General features: G+C 40.7%; 1 protein-coding gene across 1 annotated transcript in view; it reads left to right on the forward strand.

Annotated features, from left to right (window-relative positions):
• The window catches only part of LOC122790731 (ubiquitin carboxyl-terminal hydrolase CYLD-like), an 855039-nt gene that overhangs the window by 192011 nt on the left and 638558 nt on the right, over nucleotides 1-24470 (forward strand). The gene's annotated exons all lie outside the window — the stretch shown is intronic.

The raw sequence follows: 24470 nt of genomic DNA on the forward strand, positions 1-24470 counted from the left end.
TCTGTCTCACAGCCAAGAATTTAGTTGCACAGGTGTAGCTGACTTGCCTACAAAGATAGCTTTTTGGTGCTCAGCTGAAATGTTAGATGTTGAGACACTGGCACTGGTTGTCGGTATGGCATGACTGGAATCGCATCACCCTCTCAACCTTAAGGCAGTAGTTTTCAGTTACCAATGGAGACTTCGATAAAAACCTCTGGTAGTAGAATGCAGCATAACAGGGTTGCTTTCTACATGTGATTTGTGTCAGTGAGACTATAAACCAAGGTGACATCTGCCATTCCTCTTGCCAGTGCATTTAAGTTGCGAGATTTAGGTGGAAGTGAAATAATGCAAGACATAATTCATAAAACAGGAGGCCATTTCCCATGAACCTTGGCCAGAAACCCCTCCCCTTAAAACTGGCACTTATGTCATGGCTGTATGGACAAGTTTTTTCAAACAGGTTGCCATGGAACATTTAGTTGTTTCATTACTGCAGTGTGTTTAAAGTCATTCAGGATAATGAAAATATTATCAGAAAGTTTTTTTGACAAACATCATTTGTGTACTGAGCCAGATTGCGGCCAAATGGGGCCCTAGGCAGGATAATGGACCAGTCCCCCCTCCAGCCATACAAATACCCCATTACTTCATTATGTCTTGTATCTTAACATAACACACAGTTCAAATCTGTCAGTGTGCATAGTTTTCTTTAGTTTATAATGATCACAGAAATTTGGATTTCATTTAAAACTTTTATTTCAATTTTTATATAAAAAACACTGATAGTTTCTGTTTTGTTTATTAAACATCTGTTCTGTTAAAAGCATACATGGCACAAACATTTTCTTCTTTGAAATATACATTTATTGAAAGTGCATCTGGAAAGCCATTAAACTACAGGAGACTTGCTGTAAGTCTTAGTGAAGTACTAATTAGCACCTGTATGAAGGGTGCAGGGATTCAAGACGTAAGGTGCAACACATTTGCTTACAGCCTGTGACAGCCCACTGGACACGTGTACCTTTTCATGGGTTACCTAGGAACACTATTTAGTATTCTCACAGCAGACTAACGAAGACTGAGGAAATGAAGCCCTGACCTATAGGAAGCAGCAGACTGAGGAAATGAAGCCCTGACCTATAGGAAGCAGCAGACTAACGAAGACTGAGGAAATGAAGCCCTGACCTATAGGAAGCAGCAGATTAACGCAGACTGAGGAAATGAAGCCCTGACCTATAGGAAGCAGCAGACTAACGCAGACTGAGGAAATGAAGCCCTGACCTATAGGAAGCAGCAGACTGAGGAAATGAAGCCCTGACCTATAGGAAGCAGCAGACTAACGAAGACTGAGGAAATGAAGCCCTGATCTATAGGAAGCAGCAGACTGAGGAAATGAAGCCCTGACCTATAGGAAGCAGCAGACTGAGAAAATGAAGCCCTGACCTATAGGAAGCAGCAGACTAATGCAGACTGAGGAAATGAAGCCCTGACCTATAGGAAGCAGCAGACTGAGGAAATGAAGCCCTGACCTATAGAAAGCAGCAGACTAACGAAGACTGAGGAAATGAAGCCCTGACCTATAGGAAGCAGCAGACTGAGGAAATGAAGCCCTGACCTATAGGAAGCAGCAGACTAACGCAGACTGAGGAAATGAAGCCCTGACCTATAGGAAGCAGCAGATTAATGAAGACTGAGGAAATGAAGCCCTGACCTATAGGAAGCAGCAGACTAACGAAGACTGAGGAAATGAAGCCCTGACCTATAGGAAGCAGCAGACTGAGGAAATGAAGCCTTGACCTATAGGAAGCAGCAGACTAATGAAGACTGAGGAAATGAAGCCCTGACCTATAGGAAGCAGCAGACTGAGGAAATGAAGCCCTGACCTATAGGAAGCAGCAGACTGAGGAAATGAAGCCCTGACCTATAGGAAGCCGCAGACTGAGGAAATGAAGCCCTGACCTATAGGAAGCAGCAGACTGAGGAAATGAAGCCCTGACCTATAGGAAGCAGCAGACTAACGGAGACTGAGGAAATGAAGCTCTGACCTATAGGAAGCAGCAGACTGAGGAAATGAAGCCCTGACCTATAGGAAGCAGCAGACTGAGGAAATGAAGCCCTGACCCATAGGAAGCAGCAGACTGAGGAAATGAAGCTCTGACCTATAGGAAGCAGCAGACTAACGCAGACTGAGGAAATGAAGCCCTGACCTATAGGAAGCAACTCGTTAACGGCTCGTAGCCGTACTCATCTGCACCAAGTGCCAGACAGACTCTGTTGTAGTCCAACACTTCATTGCACACTGACGTGCCTGCGAATAACAAGCTAAATGCAAGATGAAGTCAAAGTTAAAATGCTAACATTAAACTTGTAGACTTCATGTTGTACTCTTTACACCAAAGTAATAGACACTCTGTCAGTAGTCAACAAAGCAAGAAAACCAAGGATTGTACCCAAAGAACCTGTCTCATGTGATTATGCTTCTATTTACTACAGTCAGTTGTTTCCTTTATACTGTAACAACTGTGGGATGCAGGAACCAAGAATTTAAACATAGACAGGCAGGTGGGCAGATGCTCGCAGGTGAGCGGGGCAGTCAGCTGTGCTCAGGCAGGCAGACACCCATCAATTACAGACCTTTGTGTAACTGTATACTTCAGATGTTTGCTTGTGAATCATGTGAAACTATATAAATAATCTAGAAACATATTTATTTTGTGTTTACTGCCAAGTCATTTTCTTTATATCTTTTGTAGGTTGTGCACAGCTCTTTCTGGAGAACAAGTACAGCTAGAGTGAGAGAACAGTGTTCCCTAGTTTGTAGTTGTGAGCTGAAAGCATTTTTTCTTGTACCTGTGTGTAACAAAAATCTACACCTTAATGTAGTAGACCAAGGTCAAGGTTCTGTCTCAGTTCACAGATAGTTTAGCACGTACCTACATTGACTTGGGTTGTGCTTGTTGCTAGCAGATGACAAAAACTACGTTAACTCAATCCTTTTTAAATTTGTTTGTATTTCCTATGTTTGTAATGATGTGAAATAAGATGAAGTTTATTAATTTTGTCTGACGAGCCTGATCTGCAAGGCCATGGAAAGTATTATCATGGAACTTATAAACAAAGACATTGGCAACCTTAAAACACTGGGCCCCACCCAGATTGTGTTCGTGAACTGCCGATCTTGTCTCCTGAACCTGATTGAATCTTCGAATCAGTCTCCAGGGCTGTGGATGATGGTAAGGCAGTCCACACAGCCTGTCTGGACCTCACCAAGGCCTTTGACACCATCCTCCACTCTGGAGTCATAGATAAACTTACAAAGCTGGGCATTAATCCCTACGTCACTCAATGGGTTGCCAACTGACTTACTGACAGAACCCACACTGTAAAAGTAGCTGATCCAAATCCAGCTCCAGACAAGTGGAGTACCTCAGGGTTCAGTCCTGGGACCTCTCTTGTTTGGAATCTACTTCTCTGAAGTATAGGCCAACACTAAGACTATGGCTAACAAAGTTCGCAGATGACTGCAAACTGGGAGCCATTATTGAATCCCTAAATTGTGTGGATACTCTACAAAAGGGCCTTACAGACACAGATGCTTGGTGCCAGAGCCATGGGCTCAAGCTCAGTGCCAAGAAATGTATAGATGTTCTTCGTGTTTCACTGTTGCAGTCATAACTGTAGGGTACTCCTGCCAGCAGGCAGCCCGAGGTCGGCCAGAATATCAAAGTCTGGGTCCGGCGTCGGCTGTATCAGCAAGTGCCCTGACGTCAGAACGCATGGGTATAAGGCTGACAGCCGACGCCATCTTCTCCAGTCTTTCTTGCCGTGCGGTGCAAAGCAGTTCACTAGTTGTTGGTTGGCATTTTCAAGACAACGTGGTGTGATTGTCGTCGGTCTGAAGTTTTCTACTTCTCTTCTCAAAGCTAAGTACCCTGTTGGGGAAACCTTTTTCTTGCTCCTCCGATGTCAGAAAAAGTTAATAATTGTGTATCGTGTGGGAAACAAATACCTCATAAAGATTTCCACTCTTACTGTCTACCTTGCCTAGGCCCTGACCACGACATTTCTTGCTGTCGGTTCTGTGCCAGGTTTAATTCTCGCACTATCAAGCGTAGGTACAATTGGGCCTTGAATTACTTCAGTAGACGATTTAATTATAGGATGTCGTCGGATACTTTACCAACTACCGGAATACAGAAGAAACGCAAAGACAAGGACAGGCCTCCGAGGTCCAAACAGGATACTTTGCAGCCGGAGCCAGCTTCGGGTTTGGCGGTCGTCAGTGAGGCGCTTTTGCAGCCCCTGTTGTCCGCCACTTCAGAACCGATGGCCGACACGGACTCCCATGGGGAGCCATCTAGGCCTAGTAATTTGTCTGCTGCAGGACCTTCAGACGTCGCTCCTTCAGATGGGTCCGGAACCGCTGTGCAGGTACCGGCTTCTGAGGGAGTTTTCAGGCCTTCACATATTACTATTTCCACAAAGACAAAGGCTAAGTCAAAGACTCCTGTTAAACCCAGACTTTCTGCTCAAGCTTCTTCGGATTCAGCTCCTAAGACTCCGAAGCAATTACTACAGATGGCTGAGGATTTATTAACTATGATTAGGGGCTTTCACCCTCTTCCTGAGAAAAGGCCTAGACAGGATATCCCTTATGATTCCTCTGATCAGGCTTCTGTATCTTCTGTTTCTTCCTCTGATCAGGATTACTCTTTTCCTCCTTATGAGGATTCGGATGCTGAGGATTCTGTTCCCTCTGCCTCTCCCCCTGAAGATTTCTCTTTTGGGGAAACCTTGCATGAGATGAGGGAGCATTTTCATTGGGAAGGTCAGGATTATTCTGCTTCCAAAAAGAGACTTGGTGAATTTCTTCTTCTCCCTCAACACAGGCCTTTAGCTATTCCTCCTGTGCTTGACATTGTGGATGATGCCTTCTCTGAGGCTAACTTGAATCCTGATTCCATGCCGCCTGCTCCTTCTAAGCCTGACAGATTTTACAGGGTCCCTGATTCCCATCAATTTTTATTTAAGAACCTTTCTGCTGATCCTGAAACTATTTTGCAGGGTTCCAAGGCTGCTAAGGCCGCCTCCTCTAAGAATCCTATCCCCTCTGAAAAGGATTCTCGTGCCTTGGACAGGTGGGGCAAAAAGGTTTATACTTCAGCTACCCTTTCTATTAGAGATTTAAATTGCCAGTTTCACATGTTTAAATATCAACAGTTTATTTTATCTGTTTTAAAACAAAGGCTTTCTACCTTTCCTGCATGTGCTGAGGACAAGGAATTACAGGATGTGTTGCATGCAACTGAACAAGTTAGCAAACATAGTTTACATTGTGGTTTTGATGCATTAGAGGCTTCTTGCATGGCTGCTGCCTCTGGTACTGTTATCAGGAGACATGCTTGGCTTCGTGAGCAGAATTTACCTGAACAAGTTAAGGCTAAATTGCTAGATGCCCCTGTTCAGCATGATGTCTTATTTGGTTCTAAGGCTGAGGAGGTTATTAAAAAGATGGAAGAAAAAGCCAAGTCTATGCAGACTGTAAAAGATTTTTTGCAAGTGCAGCCTCCTAGATTTTCCAGAAATTGGCCCTCCAAAAATTGGTCTTTTCCCACTTCTGACAGGCCTCAAAGGGGAAGATATAGATGCTCCAGAGGTCGGGCGCAGGCTCAGGCCTCTTACAGATCTAGACAGTGGACTGCTTCTTTCCCTAGAAGGGGAGAAGACAGACATCAAACCCAAAGAAAGCAGACCCAATGACTCCCTCTGTTGGGCTTCAGGTCCTCTCTACCTGGATGCCCCTCTCGGAGGAAAACTTTCTCTTTTTTACCAAAATTGGACTCACATTACCCAGGACAAATGGGTGTTAGACGTGATTTTGAAAGGCTACAGATTCCACTTTCACACTCTGCCAAGGCCTTCCGGCTGGCCAGATCTGCCAAAACTTCAATGGACAGAGGCCTTAAATCAAGTGAACGCTTTATTAGCCTTAAGAGCCATAGAACCTGTTCCACCTCTAGAGGTGGGGAAAGGTTTTTACTCAAGACTTTTTCTGGTCCCAAGAAAACAAAACTCCTGGAGACCTATTCTGGAACTCTCAATATTAAACACCTTTTTGGAAATTCCAAAATTCAAGATGCTTACACTTCAACAACTTATTCCAAAATTCAAGATGCTTACACTTCAACAACTTCTTCCAATGCTCTCACAAGATGCTTGGATGGTAACATTGGACTTAAAAGAGGCTTACTTACACGTCCCCATAAGGCAACAATGCAGAAAGTACCTCATATTCAAGGCAGGCTCGAGACGCTTCCAATTCTCTGTACTGCCATTTGGCTTATCTACTGCGCCCAGAGTTTTTACCAAATGCCTGGCTCCAGTAGTAGCTTACTGCAGACTTCAGGGGATTCAGATTTACCCCTATCTGGACGACTGTCTAATTCAGGCAGACAGCAAAGACCTTTTACTTCAACACCTGCATTTTGTTCAACGTCTTCTCCTACTACTGGGATTCCCAGTGAACACAAAAAAGTCAGATTTGATTCCTTCTCAATGAATGACCTTTTTGGGAGCTCTTCTAGACACAAGTTTACAGATGGCCTTCCTTACTCCAGAAAAACAGTTACAGCTGGCTTCAATCTTCAAGACCTTGGCAACATTGACTCGGCTCACTGCAAAAAAATTCCTGCAGGCTTTGGGCTACATGGCCTCTTGCATCCTGTTGATTCCAAATGCGAGGCTTCACATCAGGAAACTTCTATGGTACCTAAAGAGTGTATGGTCTCAGCATTGCCACAGTCTGGATACAATGATTCCACTGATTCCCTGCCTCCAGAAGGAATTCTTTTGGTGGTCCAGGGAGTGCGTTTTGAACGAAGGAAAGCCCTTTCGACTACCTCAACCTACTCAGATCATAACCACGGACGCCTCGGATTATGCTTGGGGAGCTCATTTTCTAGACAAATGCCAACAGGGTTCTTGGACAAACAAACACCTTCTATGGCACATCAACTTGAAAGAAATGTTAGCAGTCAGAAATGCTCTTCTAGCTTTCCAGACTCTTTTGAAGCCAGGACCTCTGCTAATTCAAACAGACAATACCACAGTCATGTGGTACATAAACAAGCAAGGGGGCTCTCACTCTTTACCCCCTTTGCAGACTTGCCATGACTTTATGGGACACAGCCCTAAATTTGAATCTGGATCTTCAGGCACAGTTCATTCCAGGAAAACAGAATCTCTTAGCAGACAGTCTAAGCAGAAACATTTTGGATCCTCACGAATGGATGTTGGACCCCAACTTATTCAGCAAGATAACTGCAGTTTGGGGCTGTCCTCAGATAGATCCATCTCAACCATCAGTTGCCTCTCTTTTGCACCAGGTCCTTCCACAAGACAGCTTGGAAAGTGGATGCCCTGTCCTTCAGCTGGAGGAATCTTTCGGGATATGCCTTCCCTCCTCTTCTGCCTCTGGTATTGCTAAAGATAAAGCTGGACAAACCCAGACTGATCATTTTGATAGCTCCAAATTGGCCTCGTCAGTTTTGGTACCCAACTCTACTGCACCTTTGCTTGGAACCCCCTTGGAGTCTTCCTCTGACCCATTATCTACTGTCCCAGCATCAGGTTTGGGTATTTCACTCTCAAATCAAGACCCTCTGCCCGGCAGCTTGGCTCATCAAAGGCAATTGATTCCTTCTTCTCTTCCTAAACAAGTTTTGGATATTCTTTTGGAAGCTAGGCGTCCTAGTACAAGGAAATCTTATGCTTCTAAATGGAAAAGATTTTGTATTTGGATGCAGGATCGTGGCTCTGATCCTTTATTACCTGATATTCCCTCTGTTTTACTTTATTTCTCAGACCTTTTGATTAAAGGCCTTTCCTTTTCCTCCATTAAAATTCATGCTTCTGCTATTTCGGCTCATTTCAATTGTGATCCTCCCATTTTTTCCCACCAGCTGGTGAGACAATTTCTGAGAGGAGCTAATAATTTAAGACCTCCTAGATCTCCTCCTGTCCCTCCTTGGGATCTCAACTATGTCTTGGAGAAGCTTACTTTGCCTCCTTTTGAGCCTGCTGCCTCTGCGGATATTAAGTTCTTATCCTGGAAGACAGCTATCTTGTTGGCCTTGACTTCTGCCAGAAGGGTGTCTGAGTTACAAGCCCTCATGGCCGTGGAACCATACCTCATCTTCCATCAGGACAGAGTTTCCCTGAGGACCAATCCTACTTTTATGCCTAAGGTAGTTTCTAGAGTGGCTCTAAATCAGACTATTCACCTTCCTACCTTTTTCCCAAAACCCCAAAATAAGGATCTTGCATTCATTGGACGTACACAGGCAACTTCGTTTTTACCTGGACAAGACTAAAGATTTCAGAAAATCAGATCAATTGCTTATCTCATTTGCTTCCAGTTCTCTAGGTAAAGCTATTTCTAAGCAAACTATTTCCAAATGGATTGCTCATGGAATAAGATATTGTTACTCTCTTTATGGAAAACAGATTCCAGGTACCGTCATGACTCATTCTACTAGAGCAGCTGCCACTTCAGCAGCCTTTCTCAGAGGAGTTCCTACCAAGGACATTCTGGAGGCTGCCACTTGGAGCTCTGTGCATACCTTTTCAAAGCACTATAACCTCCCTTTGTTCTCTAAGTCTAGGGCAGGCTTTGCCTCTGCTGTTTTGCAGGGTCTTCTAGCTGCTCCTTCTTCTTCATAACCTCCTCCCGTGTTCTCAGCTTTGGGATTCTACCCTACAGTTATGACTGCAACAGTGAAACACGAAGAACATAGTACAGTTGTGTATACCTACCATAAATGTAGATGTTCGAGTGTCTTCACTGTTGCAGTCGGTGTTTCCCTCCCTCCAGACCCCTCTTATTTCTTTTTGCTTACTGTGTTTCCATTTTCACTACCTTTCTGGTGTATTTGTGTTTCCCTTGGGACACCTTTTGGTTTTAGGGGAGCTTCTGACATCAGGGGCTAGAAAGGCTGGAGAAGATGGCGTCGGCTGTCAGCCTTATACCCATGCGTTCTGATGTCAGGGCACTTGCTGATACAGCTGACGCCGGACCCAGACTTTAATATTCTGTCCGACCACGGGCTGCCTGCCGGCAGGAGTACCCTACAGTTATGACTGCAACAGTGAAGACACTCGAACATCTACATTTATGGTAGGTATACACAACTGTACTTTATCCTGTTTGGGAAAAACATGTACCCGTGAATTACCACATAGGTGGCAGTACACTAAACACCGAAAGTGCGATAAGAGACTTGGGGACACAGGTGGACAGTGGTCTCACCTTCAGTAACCACATCGCCACAACAGTGAGGAAATCCTTTTATGTGGCACACCTCATCACTAAGGGCTTTTCATCCAGAAAAAAGGAGGTCATTGTCCCACTGCACTCATCCCTCATTAGACCCATTATAGAATACAATGCCGCATTTGGTGTGTACCTCCCAAGATATCTGCAAGAACTGGAAAGGCTGCAGAAATACCTCACTAAAAAAAATCACAGGCCTAAAGCAGATGCCCTATGCTAACCGCCTTAAACTCCAGCTATACTCTGTCGCATATCATCTACTCTGAGGTGATCTCTGCATAACATACAAGGCCATGTCAAACCCAGAGCTGTTGGACATGCTACACTTAAAGAAATCCCAATCCCTCAGAGCCCCATGCTCCAGGGATCTAAACCTTGTCAAACAAAACATGCTGGAGGGATAGGTTCCTGACCCAGAGACTCCCCAGACTCTGGAATAGACTGCCCATACATGTCAAGCAGAGCGCCTCTTTGGCCCTCTTCAAAAGGAACCTTGATGATTGGATGGGAGAAAGGAAATTCACCCTGGGGATCACGTCAGTCGCCCTGCTAGACGGGTCCAGGAAAGTAAATAGTGTGGGAAGAAATAGCCAGGGAATTGGTATGGCTAGGCCTCTGTAGGCCCTAGAATTGATAGCCTAGTACCAACATATGAACCTATGTTAGTCATTAGGGAGGCCTACATTTTGCAAAGTGGCCTACCTAAAAGTGGTTATTTAGTTTTTCTGCACACAGTTGAAGAACATAAGAGTTCATTTATACGTTTTCCATGATACTGGTTATGACAGTAAATGTGTTTATCTTATCACCTTTCTATCATTACCATAAATCACTAAAACATTGAAAGCATAATGAGCAGAAACATTCTATCATTACCGTAAATCACTAAAACATTGAAAGCATAATGAGCAGAAACATTCTATCATTACCATAAATCACCAAAACATTGAAAGCATAATGAGCAGAAACGTTCTATCATTACCATAAATCACTAAAACATTGAAAGCATAATGAGCAGAAACATTCTATCATTACCATAAATCACTAAAACATTGAAAGCATGTTGAGCAGAAACATTCTATCATTACCATAAATCACTAAAACATTGAAAGCATAATGAGCAGAAACATTCTATCATTACCATAAATCACTAAAACATTGAAAGCCTAATGAGCAGAAACACTAAAATATTGAAAGCATAATGAGCCTAAACATTCTATCATGACCATAAATCACTAAAACATTGAAAGCATAATGCGCAGAAACATTCTATCATTACCATACATCACTAAAACATTGAAAGCATAATGAGCAGAAACATTCTCTCATTACCATAAATAACTAAAACATTGAAAGCATAATGAGCAGAAACACTAAAATATTGAAAGCATAATGAGCAGAAACATTCTCTCATTACCATAAATCACTAAAACATTGAAAGCATAATGAGCTGAAACATTCTCTCATTACCATAAATCACTAAAACATTGAAAGCATAATCAGCAGAAACATTCCCTCATTACCATAAATCACCAAAACATCGAAAGCATAATGAGCAGAAACATTCTATCATTACCATAAATCACTAAAACATTGAAAGCATAATGAGCAGAAACATTCTATAATTACCATAAATCACTAAAACATTGAAAGCATAATGAGCAGAAACATTCTATCATTACCATAAATCACTAAAACATTGAAAGCATAATGAGCAGAAACAGTCTCTCATTACCATAAATCACTAAAACATTGAAAGCATAATGAGCAGAAACATTCTCTCATTACCATAAATCACTAAAACATTGAAAGCATAATGAGCAGAAACATTCTCTCATTACCATAAATCACTAAAACATTGAAAGCATAATGAGCAGAAACATTCTCTCATTACCATAAATCACTAAAACATTGAAAGCATAATGAGCAGAAACATTCTCTCATTACCATAAATCACTAAAACATTGAAAGCATAATGAGCAGAAACATTCTCTCATTACCATAAATCACTAAAACATTGAAAGCATAATGAGCAGAAACATTCTATCATTACCATACATCACTAAAACATTGAAAGCATAACGAGCAGAAACACTAAATATTGAAAGCAATAATGAGCAGAAACATTCTATCATGACCATAAATCACTAAAACATTGAAAGCATAATGAGCAGAAACATTCTCTCATTACCATAAATCACTAAAACATTGAAAGCATAATGAGCAGAAACATTCTCTCATTACCATAAATCACTAAAACATTGAAAGCATAATGAGCAGAAACATTCTCTCATTACCATAAATCACTAAAACATTGAAAGCATATTGAGCAGAAACACTAAAATATTGAAAGCATAATGAGCAGAAACATTCTCTCATTACCATAAATCACTAAAACATTGAAAGCATGATGAGCAGAAACATTCTCTCATTACCATAAATTACTAAAACATTGAAAGCATGATGAGCAGAAACATTCTCTCATTACCATAAATCACTAAAACATTGAAAGCATGATGAGCAGAAACATTCTCTCATTAACATAAATCACTAAAACATTGAAAGCATAATGAGCAGAAACATTCTGTCATTACCATAAATCACTAAAACATTGAATGCATAATGAGCAGAAACATTCTCTCATTACCATAAATCACTAAAACATTGAAAGCATAATGAGCAGAAACATTCTCTCATTACCATAAATCACTAAAACATTGAAAGCATATTGAGCAGAAACACTAAAATATTGAAAGCATAATGAGCAGAAACATTCTCTCATTACGATAAATCACTAAAACATTGAAAGCATGATGAGCAGAAACATTCTCTCATTACCATAAATCACTAAAACATTGAAAGCATGATGAGCAGAAACATTCTCTCATTACCATAAATCACTAAAACATTGAAAGCATGATGAGCAGAAACATTCTCTCATTAACATAAATCACTAAAACATTGAAAGCATAATGAGCAGAAACATTCTATCATTACCATAAATCACTAAAACATTGAATGCATAATGAGCAGAAACATTCTCTCATTACCATAAATCACTAAAACATTGAAAGCATAATGAGCAGAAACATTCTCTCATTACCATAAATCACTAAAACATTGAAAGCATAATGAGCAGAAACATTCTCTCATTACCATAAATCACTAAATCATTGAAAGCATAATGAGCAGAAACATTCTATCATTACCATAAATCACTAAAACATTGAAAGCATAATGAGCAGAAACATTCTATCATTACCATAAATCACTAAAACATTGAAAGCATAATGAGCAGAAACATTCTATCATTACCATAAATCACTAAAACATTGAAAGCATAATGAGCAGAAACATTTTATCATTACCATACATCACTAAAACATTGAAAGCATAATGAGCAGAAACATTCTCTCATTACCATAAATCACTAAAACATTGAAAGCATAATGAGCAGAAACATTCTCTCATTACCATAAATCACTAAAACATTGAAAGCATAATGAGCAGAAACATTCTATCATTACAATAAATCACTAAAACATTGAAAGCATAATGAGCAGAAACATTCTATCATTACCATAAATCACTAAAACATTGAAAGCATAATGAGCAGAAACACTAAAATATTGAAAGCATAATGAGCAGAAACATTCTATCATGACCATAAATCACTAAAACATTGAAAGCATAATGAGCAGAAACATTCTCTCATTACCATAAATCACTAAAACATTGAAAGCATAATGAGCAGAAACATTCTCTCATTACCATAAATCACTAAAACATTGAAAGCATAATGAGCAGAAACACTAAAATATTGAAAGCATAATGAGCAGAAACATTCTATCATTACCATAAATCACCAAAACATTGAAAGCATAATGAGCAGAAACGTTCTATCATTACCATAAATCACTAAAACATTGAAAGCATAATGAGCAGAAACATTCTATCATTACCATAAATCACTAAAACATTGAAAGCATGTTGAGCAGAAACATTCTATCATTACCATAAATCACTAAAACATTGAAAGCATAATGAGCAGAAACATTCTATCATTACCATAAATCACTAAAACATTGAAAGCCTAATGAGCAGAAACACTAAAATATTGAAAGCATAATGAGCCTAAACATTCTATCATGACCATAAATCACTAAAACATTGAAAGCATAATGCGAGAAACATTCTATCATTACCATACATCACTAAAACATTGAAAGCATAATGAGCAGAAACATTCTCTCATTACCATAAATAACTAAAACATTGAAAGCATAATGAGCAGAAACACTAAAATATTGAAAGCATAATGAGCAGAAACATTCTCTCATTACCATAAATCACTAAAACATTGAAAGCATAATGAGCTGAAACATTCTCTCATTACCATAAATCACTAAAACATTGAAAGCATAATCAGCAGAAACATTCCCTCATTACCATAAATCACCAAAACATCGAAAGCATAATGAGCAGAAACATTCTATCATTACCATAAATCACTAAAACATTGAAAGCATAATGAGCAGAAACATTCTATAATTACCATAAATCACTAAAACATTGAAAGCATAATGAGCAGAAACATTCTATCATTACCATAAATCACTAAAACATTGAAAGCATAATGAGCAGAAACAGTCTCTCATTACCATAAATCACTAAAACATTGAAAGCATAATGAGCAGAAACATTCTCTCATTACCATAAATCACTAAAACATTGAAAGCATAATGAGCAGAAACATTCTCTCATTACCATAAATCACTAAAACATTGAAAGCATAATGAGCAGAAACATTCTCTCATTACCATAAATCACTAAAACATTGAAAGCATAATGAGCAGAAACATTCTCTCATTACCATAAATCACTAAAACATTGAAAGCATAATGAGCAGAAACATTCTATCATTACCATACATCACTAAAACATTGAAAGCATAACGAGCAGAAACACTAAATATTGAAAGCAATAATGAGCAGAAACATTCTATCATGACCATAAATCACTAAAACATTGAAAGCATAATGAGCAGAAACATTCTCTCATTACCATAAATCACTAAAACATTGAAAGCATAATGAGCAGAAACATTCTCTCATTACCATAAATCACTAAAACATTGAAAGCATAATGAGCAGAAACATTCTCTCATTACCATAAATCACTAAAACATTGAAAGCATATTGAGCAGAAACACTAAAATATTGAAAGCATAATGAGCAGAAACATTCTCTCATTACCATAAATCACTAAAACATTGAAAGCATGATGAGCAGAAACATTCTCTCATTACCATAAATTACTAAAACATTGAAAGCATGATGAGCAGAAACATTCTCTCATTACCATAAATCACTAAAACATTGAAAGCATGATGAGCAGAAACATTCTCTCATTAACATAAATCACTAAAACATTGAAAGCATAATGAGCAGAAACATTCTATCATTACCATAAATCACTAAAACATTGAATGCATAATGAGCAGAAACATTCTCTCATTACCATAAATCACTAAAACATTGAAAGCATAATGAGCAGAAACATTCTCTCATTACCATAAATCACTAAAACATTGAAAGCATATTGAGCAGAAACACTAAAATATTGAAAGCATAATGAGCAGAAACATTCTCTCATTACGATAAATCACTAAAACATTGAAAGCATGATGAGCAGAAACATTCTCTCATTACCATAAATCACTAAAACATTGAAAGCATGATGAGCAGAAACATTCTCTCATTACCATAAATCACTAAAACATTGAAAGCATGATGAGCAGAAACATTCTCTCATTACCATAAATCACTAAAACATTGAAAGCATAATGAGCAGAAACATTCTATCATTACCATAAATCACTAAATCATTGAATGCATAATGAGCAGAAACATTCTCTCATTACCATAAATCACTAAAACATTGAAAGCATAATGAGCAGAAACATTCTCTCATTACCATAAATCACTAAAACATTGAAAGCATAATGAGCAGAAACATTCTATCATTACCATAAATCACTAAAACATTGAAAGCATAATGAGCAGAAACATTCTATCATTACCATAAATCACTAAAACATTGAAAGCATAATGAGCAGAAACATTCTATCATTACCATAAATCACTAAAACATTGAAAGCATAATGAGCAGAAACATTCTATCATTACCATAAATCACTAAAACATTGAAAGCATAATGAGCAGAAACATTCTATCATTACAATAAATCACTAAAACATTGAAAGCATAATGAGCAGAAACATTCTATCATTACCATAAATCACTAAAACATTGAAAGCATAATGAGCAGAAACACTAAAATATTGAAAGCATAATGAGCAGAAACATTCTATCATGACCATAAATCACTAAAACATTGAAAGCATAATGAGCAGAAACATTCTCTCATTACCATAAATCACTAAAACATTGAAAGCATAATGAGCAGAAACATTCTCTCATTGCCATAAATCACTAAAACATTGAAAGCATGATGAGCAGAAACATTCTCTCATTACCATAAATCACTAAAACATTGAAAGCATAATGAGCAGAAACATTCTCTCATTACCATAAATCACTAAAACATTGAAAGCATAATGAGCAGAAACATTCTCTCATTACCATAAATCACTAAAACATTGAAAGCATAATGAGCAGAAACATTCTCTCATTACCATAAATCACTAAAACATTGAAAGCATAATGAGCAGAAACATTCTCTCATTACCATAAATCACTAAAACATTGAAAGCATAATGAGCAGAAACAGTCTCTCATTACCATAAATCACTAAAACATTGAAAGCATAATGAGTAGAAACTCTCTCTCATTACCATAAATCACCAAAACATTGAAAGCATAATGAGCAGAAACATTCTATCATTACCATAAATCACTAAAACATTGAAAGCATAATGAGCAAAAACACTAAAATATTGAAAGCATAATGAGCAGAAACATTTATTGTCCAAAAAGTTTAGCAGCATAAGCTTCCTCCAGTACAAAACTAACAACGTGCAGACCTGCAGACATTAAATATATTCTAGGACATTCTTTCCAGGTAATAACTCATATCCTTTGTTGGCAGTAAAAATATGCAATTCTTTTTCAGAACCTATACAATATTGCTGGCCTTAGCATATTTTCACATACAGAATATTCATTCTGGCACTTAAATGTTTTGATATTTCAGTGCAACTCTAACAGGTGATTGAAGACAAGGGCAAGAGTTGTTCTAGATGAGTTTGTGAGTTATGCTGGTTGGGTAAGCCCACTGGATGCAAGCACCCATTTTCAGGAGAGACTGAGGAACACAGTTTGGTTAAAATACCTGCTCAGAGTGGTAAAGTAGGCAAATAAAGGTGAGAGGAATCAATCCTGTTACCTTGGCGACAAGAAGCAGCTCTTTTAACAGCTGGTAGCTTTAGTCGTCTGCATTGCTAACTTCCTGTTTCAGTGGTTTTGGTTTCAAGTTGGTTTAGGTAAGCATCATGTGTAATGAGGGGTTTAGAACAGGTTCCATAATTTGCTATAATATTGCATTTTCATTTTACTGTCAAGATGTTTGAGTTAAAGATTATTGCTATGCAGGTTTTGTCATGAAGCATTCGTGTTATTGATGGGATGCACCTTCATTGTCACCAGAAGAGAAGATCTTGACTAATTGTACACACTGTCTAGGTAAAGAGAGAGCATTTATTTGCACTTGAACCAAGTTTTGGTGATTGAAAAATATGTATGTACTCATGATAAATAAGTATGCATGTACTCAAGAGTCCGGCTTCAAGCTTAGGCATTTTCCTTTTAGATTCCTGGCATTGAACAGTGCCACTTTCAGTAAGGGTTGATCTGAATTTGCTAAACTGACAGGTCTGGGGACTGACTTTGCCTATAAAAGACACTGTGGATCACAAGGAGTTTTAGCCTGTATGTACAATCCCTGCAAGGAGAAGCACAGGCCATCACAGCCAAAAGTAGACACAGCTGTTGACCATTTCCTTGGCAAGATGTGGTCCTTGAAATGTTCTGGATCCTACCCTCTGTGAGACACGTGGACTGTCTTGCTGTCCTTGCACAGTCTGGTGAACAGCACATCTAACAATTGAGTCACCTGTGGCATGGACATGTGTCATGGATGGTGGAATGTTCTGATGTCCGTTTGGACTTGGGCACACCACTCAGGTGATTTCTGATTGGGGTAGATTTGCTGGGTGCAGGTGTGAGGGTAGTCTGTGCGAAGTTCATGGAAGTAAGTGTGGCGGTAGCAGTATGAATATGTGATTTTGGTCTGTGTCTGGCACTCCACAGAATGCTTCAATATGAACTTCTTCATGACTTCTGCATATGCCCTACATGGACCAACTCAAAGCCCTGTCATTATAGTCTGTATCCTACAAACTGCTAAGAGATTACCTGTGTCTGGCATACAAGACATCCTCTGTCCTAATACTGATGGATTTACTGCACATCAGCAAGTGAAATGGCATCAGAAATACCTGTTTTTTTGGATCTAAGCTTCTACATCAGAATGGTTTGGAGGGACAGGTATTTCTCTCACAGGATACCACTGCTGTGGAACAGACTCCCTGTCCACATAAAACAAAGTTTATCCATGTCCATATTCAAGCACAACTTAGATTTATGGATAGGAAGCAGAAAATTTACCCCAGGACTTACACCTGTACTACTAATGGACAGAAGCATCTCCTAAGTGCTTTATTACATGCATGGATCCCCTCCAGTTATGTATGGTATGATCCCGGATATTGTCATTAGGGGCAATGTATAGTTTTCAACTGTGGGATTGGTAAGGCAGATCCATAACCAAATGGGATAGGTTATTTTGAGTACAAAAAGGGATATTGGCTTGGCTTAAAATGACCCAAAAGAGAAGCTAGCCTAGTAGTTACCTATGAACATGTGTAGACTGTGCTTTAGTGTTAGGTAGCAGTAGATTGTAAACATCTGGACACTGAATTTCTTTCCATAGAGGTTCACCTCTAGCTTCACTAGATTCTGGACCTCTCACACATGGCCTTTTCATAAGGCAGTTGCAGCACTACCTCAAAGTGCCTTGTGTTACCAGCTAGTGACACATGAAGCAAGATCTGACTGTGGTTCCATGGTACCTGAGTTATAACTTCGTGCAAAGGGTGGTTAGATTGATCAGAGTGTAGAGGTAGAAATCTGGGTGGGTCATATGAATGACGTGCATGTATGATGTACAGGGAGTACAGATAACAGGAACTAATCTCTGAAATTAAGTGTACAGTTATGTAAATATAGACCCTCACCTCTCAAAACCAGCTTTTATTAGTGTTCCAAAAATACAAATTGTAAGGTCCTAAGAAGAAGGTGGGATAATAATATATTAATTAATTATGTATAATATATTTATATATAAAATGTATTGTGATATAAGAGTCAGGGTGTGATGCCGCAGTAACGGTAGACATGCAGAGTAATGCAATTGGTAGATGTCCTTCAAGGATGCATCTGCAGTCATAACAAATGGGTTGTCCTGTCGTCAGGCAGCCCTTCGGTCGGCCGGATTCCAAAGTCTGGGTCCGGCTTCGGCTGATGTCGCACTTCACCCGACGTCATCTCTGCTGGTCTTCGGGTATAAAGGCATCAGCCGACGCCATTTTCCTCAGTCTTTCTTACCGCGTGGCGCCCGAAGCAGAACCTGTTCGCAAGTGCCGGTCGGTCAGATCCAGAGATTACTACTACCGAATACTACTTCGAAGACTTCTAAAAGCTAAGTACCCGTTGGGGACTCTTTCTTGCCTCAGCCGATGTCAGAAAAAGTCAATAACTGTTTAACTTGTGGGAAACAAATACCTCATAAAGATTTCCACTCTTACTGCCTGCCTTGCTTAGGCCCAGACCACGACGTAGCAGCCTGTTCGGCCTGTGCTTCCTTCAACCGACGAATGCTTAGGCGTCGGTCGGAGTTTGCTGAACAGTTTTTCGGCTCAGATTTTGCGTACATTATGCCGCCGGATCCTCCGACTACCCAAATTGTTAAAAACGCAAAGAAAAGACCGACACTCGCGGTCTGCGGTTTCGCGAAACCACGGTTAAGCAAGCATGGAAGTGTCTCGGTTTCGGCCGAAACCGAGAAAGCCGGTCAATCTTCAGCCGAATCCATGACTACTACTGAGGCTCCTGCTACCTTAGTTGAATCGGCCTCAGAAGTTTTGCCTACTACTGTGGTTCCTAGTGATTTATCAGATACCATCCCTTTGGATGTCTCTACCCCAGCACGTGGTGCTGCTAGGCCTCCTGCAGCCTTGTCTATTAAGGCCTTTGCCAGGGCTAAAGCAGCCAAAACTGTTAAATCAGTGCCTGTTAAGCCCCCTTCACACAGGCCCACTTCTAGTTCACAAATGCTTACTCTGGCAGAGGATTTAATATCCTTAATTAGAGGATCCCAATCTCACCCAGACAGGGCCTCTCAGCCCCCAGAAAAGAGATCTAGGGCAGAGCCCCCCGAGCCAGTGTCCTCTGATGATTCTGCGGATGAGTCAGACATTACAGACCAGCCAGAGGCTCCTTTTTCTACTTATGAAGATTCAGATGCTGAAGAATCCATTCCATCTGCCTCTCCACCAGAGGAATTTTCCTTTGGGGAAACCTTACATGCCATGAGAGAGCAATTCCAAATGGCAGGGTCAAGATTTCTCAGATTCAAGAAAAAGGCTTAGGACTTTTCTGCACTTACCTCAACATAGGCCCTTAGCTATACCTCCAGTACTGCCTGTTGTGGATGATGCATTTAATGATGTTTGCACCGCTCCTGATACTTTACCTCCAGCCCCTGCCAAACCAGATAGATTTTACAGGGTGCCAGACACTCATCACCACCTATACAAGGCCCCACTTGCAGATCCTGAGACTATATCCCAGGGGCCTAAGGCAGTAGCCTCGACCTCAGCAAAAAACCCTATTCCTTCTGAAAGGGAATCCAGGTCCTTAGAGATGGGGGAAAAAAATTTACACCTCTGCTACTCTCTCAGCTAGAGCTTTAAACTGTCAGTTTCATATGATCCAATACCAAGAGTTTATGCTTGATCAGTTAACTAAGAAGCTGTCCTCTGATGACTCCTTAGATAAGAAATATGTTTTAGAAATGGTAAATAACATCCAACAGGTTAGTAACCATTCTTTAAAATGTGGCTATGATGCACTGGAGGCTTCATTTAGATCAGCCATGACTGGCACAGTGATAAGAAGGCATGCATGGTTGAAAGACCAGGTCTTGCCGGATCATGTTAAAGCAAAGCTGTTAGATGCTCCTATGGATAAGACCAGTCTATTTGGTACACCTGCTCAGCAAGTAATGAAGAAAATGGAAGAGAAGGCAAAATCTGTACAAACAGTAAAGGATTTCTTACAGGTTCAGCCCGCAAGGTTTAGCAGGAACTGGCCTGCCAAAAATTGGTCCTTTCCAGACTCCTCAAAATCTCAAAGAGGCAGGAATAGACGCTCTAGAGGCAGAAATCAATCCAGAGGAGGTGCCTACAGAGGACGACAGTGGCAAGGCAATAACCGAGGCACAGACACAACCACTGCCACTAAGGACAATCACAGTGACTTGGCTCTGACACCGCCTACCAGGGAGCAAATAGCAGCACCTTTAGGCAGAAAGTTAGCCATATTTTCAAAGAATTGGCACTATATCACAAAAGACAAGTGGATTTTGCAAACCATAGACCAAGGCTACAGGTTCCGCTTCCACACCTTACCAGTAAAAAGAGGAATGCCAAACCTTCCTCCAAATCAAAAAACAGAAGCTCTAAAGCAGATAGCGGAATTAACAAAGATGAGAGCTGTGGAAAGAGTGCCTATAACAGAGCAGGGCAAATGATTCTACTCCAGACTCTTCCTAGTACCAAGGAAAGAGAAAAGTTGGAGACCTATTCTCAACCTGTCCGTCTTAAACACATACATCATTTTCCCAAAATTCAAAATGCTGACCCTACAGCAACTTCTTCCCATGCTGGGCAAGGAGTGTTGGCTGGTAACTCTAGATCTCAAGGAGGCATACCTGCACGTCCCCATACGACCAAATTGCAGAAGATACCTCAGATTTCTTGCAGGATCAGAGCATTATCAATTCTCAGCATTGCCCTTTGGCTTATCTACTGCGCCCAGAGTATTCACAAAATGCCTGGCATCAGTAATCGCTCACTGCAGGCTACAGGGAATCCAAATTTATCCATACCTGGACGACTGCCTGTTAACAAGCGGACAACAAAAGCAAGCTGACAACAGATTTACAAAGAGTCATTTGCTTACTACAAGCCCTGGGATACACAGTCAATTTACAAAAGTCAAGACTGATACCATCCCAAACAAGAACATTCTTGGGTGCGGAATTGGACACAGTAAAACAAATGGCATTCCTAACGGCAGAAAAACAAAAACAACTCCCTCTTTACTTCTTGGCATTAACAAAGCAGAACAAACTAACAGCAAGAAAAGTACTGCAGGCCTTGGGCTTCATGGCATCATGCATAATCTTGGTCCCACATGCCAGACTGCATATGAGAAAGCTACAGTGGTACCTAAAGAATTTATGGTCTCAACACAGGCACAGCTTAGAAACCTTAATCCCACTAATCCCATGCCTGAAACAGGAGTTCCTATGGTGGGCTCAAGCATGCCAGTCAAACCCAGGCTTACCCTTCCACAACTTTCAAGCAAGCCAAACCATCACAACAGACGCCTCAGACCTAGGCTGGGGCGCACATGTTGGACAAATGCATACAAGGATTGTGGACTCAAGACCAGCTGCACCTGCACATAAACCAAAAAGAAATGCTGGCAGTAAAACTAGCAATCCAGAAATTCAGACCATTCCTCAAAGAAGGCCATTTAATGATAAGGACAGACAACACCACAGTCATGTGGTACATCAACAAACAGGGAGGCACTCATTCATACCCACTATGCAGAATGACTCTGGACCTTTGGAATATGGCTCTGAGCTACAACATCCAGTTACAGGCAATATTTGTGCCGGGAAAAGAAAACACCCTAGCAGACATGTTAAGCAGAACCACCTCGGATGCTCACGAATGGATGCTACACCCGGACATATTCAAGGCCATCACAAAGAAATGGGGAATGCCACAAATAGACCTATTCGCATCCCCACTCAATCACCAGCTGAAAAAATTCTGCACAAGGACATACCACCCACTTGCATGGAAGGTGGACTCTCTATCCTTCAGTTGGAAAGGCCTGACAGCATATGCATTTCCACCTCTTCCTTTGATGCACAAGGTACTACTGAAAATCAAAGAGGAATGCCCAAGGATAATCCTGATAGCTCCGAATTGGCCAAGACAACACTGGTATCCATTGCTGAGGAGCATGTCTCGGGGGAGAATGTGGTCAATACCCCTGATGCCTTTGATGTTAACTCAGAACAACTACAACATCATGCACCCAAACCTAAAAACCTTGCAACTGACTGCCTGGAACATCACATAGCAGCATCTAACCCAGACCTATCCCAAAGGGTTAAAGACATTATCCTTGAAGCACGCAGACCTTCAACAAGAAGGAACTATGCAGGAAAATGGAAAAGGTTTGTCATTTGGAGTGCTGAAAGAGGAAAAGATGTGTCAAACATAGATATTGCTAACATCCTGGAGTACTTGGCAGAGCTTCTACATACAGGCCTGTCCTATTCCTCCATCAAGATACATGCATCAGCTATTTCAGCAGAGTACAGCTTCGATCCACCTGTCTTTTCGCATCCTCTACTCAGGCAGTTCCTCAGAGGGATCAAGAATGTAAAACCTCCTAGGAAACCACCATTACCAGCATGGGACTTGAACTTTGTGCTAGAAAAATTAACACTCCCTCCATTTGAACCAGCAGCAACAGCAGATCTTCAACACCTATCATGGAAAACTGCTTTCCTACTGGCAATTACTTCAGCAAGGAGGGTTTCGGAACTACAGGCCTTAATGGCAATACAACCCTTCCTAATCTTCCATCAAGATAGGGTGTCCATGAGAACTAATCCTACATTTATGCCTAAGGTGGTATCCAGAGTGTCTTTAAACCAGGCAATCCACCTACCTACCTTCTTTCCCAACCCACAGAACAGGGGGGAAAGACTGCTGCATACCTTGGATGTACATAGACAGTTACGCTACTACCTGGACAGAACCAAAGGTAACAGAAAAACTGACCAGCTTTTAGTAGCCTATGCAACAGGAAGGGAAGGAAAAGCAATTTCCAAACAGACAATCTCTAAATGGATAGGAAACTGCATAAGATTCTGTTACTCCTACCATGGAAAACCAACTCCACAGAATATAAGACCTCATTCTACAAGGGCAACAGCCACTACCACAGCTTTCTTATGAGGAGTGGCAACCAAGGACATTATTGAGGCGGCTACTTGGACCTCCGTGCATACATATGCCAAGCATTATAATCTACCTCTATACTCTAGATCCCGAGCAGGGTTTGCCACTGCTGTACTGCAAGGGATCCTAACTACACCATAATTTTTTCTTCCTCCACCCCTAGTTTGGCTATGGTATTCTACCCATTTGTTATGACTGCAGATGCATCCTTGAAGGACATAGTACAGTTTTGTACCTACCATAAATGTAGATGTCCGAACAGGATAGCATCTGCAGTCAGGATTACCCACCCTCCTTCCCCTCTGTGGTACTCCTAGGGTATTTACCCTCCTAATAGCTAGCTAGGGGGGAGTCTCTTATGGTGTATTTGTTTGTATATATGTGCATACATGCTTATTTTTTGTGTTTGCCTTCTACTTTTTTGGAAACATTGGCATTTATCCAAAATTTAGCTTTCCAAGAGGGCAACTGGCATCTGGGGCAAGAAACACTGAGGAAAATGGCGTTGGCTGATGCCTTTATACCCGAAGACCAGCAGAGATGACGTCGGGTGAAGTGTGACATCAGCCGAAGCCGGACCCAGACTTTGGAATCCGGCCGACCGAAGGGCTGCCTGACGACAGGACAACTCATTTGTTATGACTGCAGATGCTATCCTGTTCGGACATCTACATTTATGGTAGGTACAAAACTGTACTATTCAGTGATTCAGCAACAGAAAGTGGGGGCCAGAACAATAAG

The sequence above is a fragment of the Protopterus annectens genome, chromosome 16.part0 (genome assembly GCF_019279795.1).
Source record: "Protopterus annectens isolate FY-2018-M chromosome 16.part0, PAN1.0, whole genome shotgun sequence".
NCBI classification, from domain to species: Eukaryota; Metazoa; Chordata; order Ceratodontiformes; family Protopteridae; genus Protopterus; species Protopterus annectens.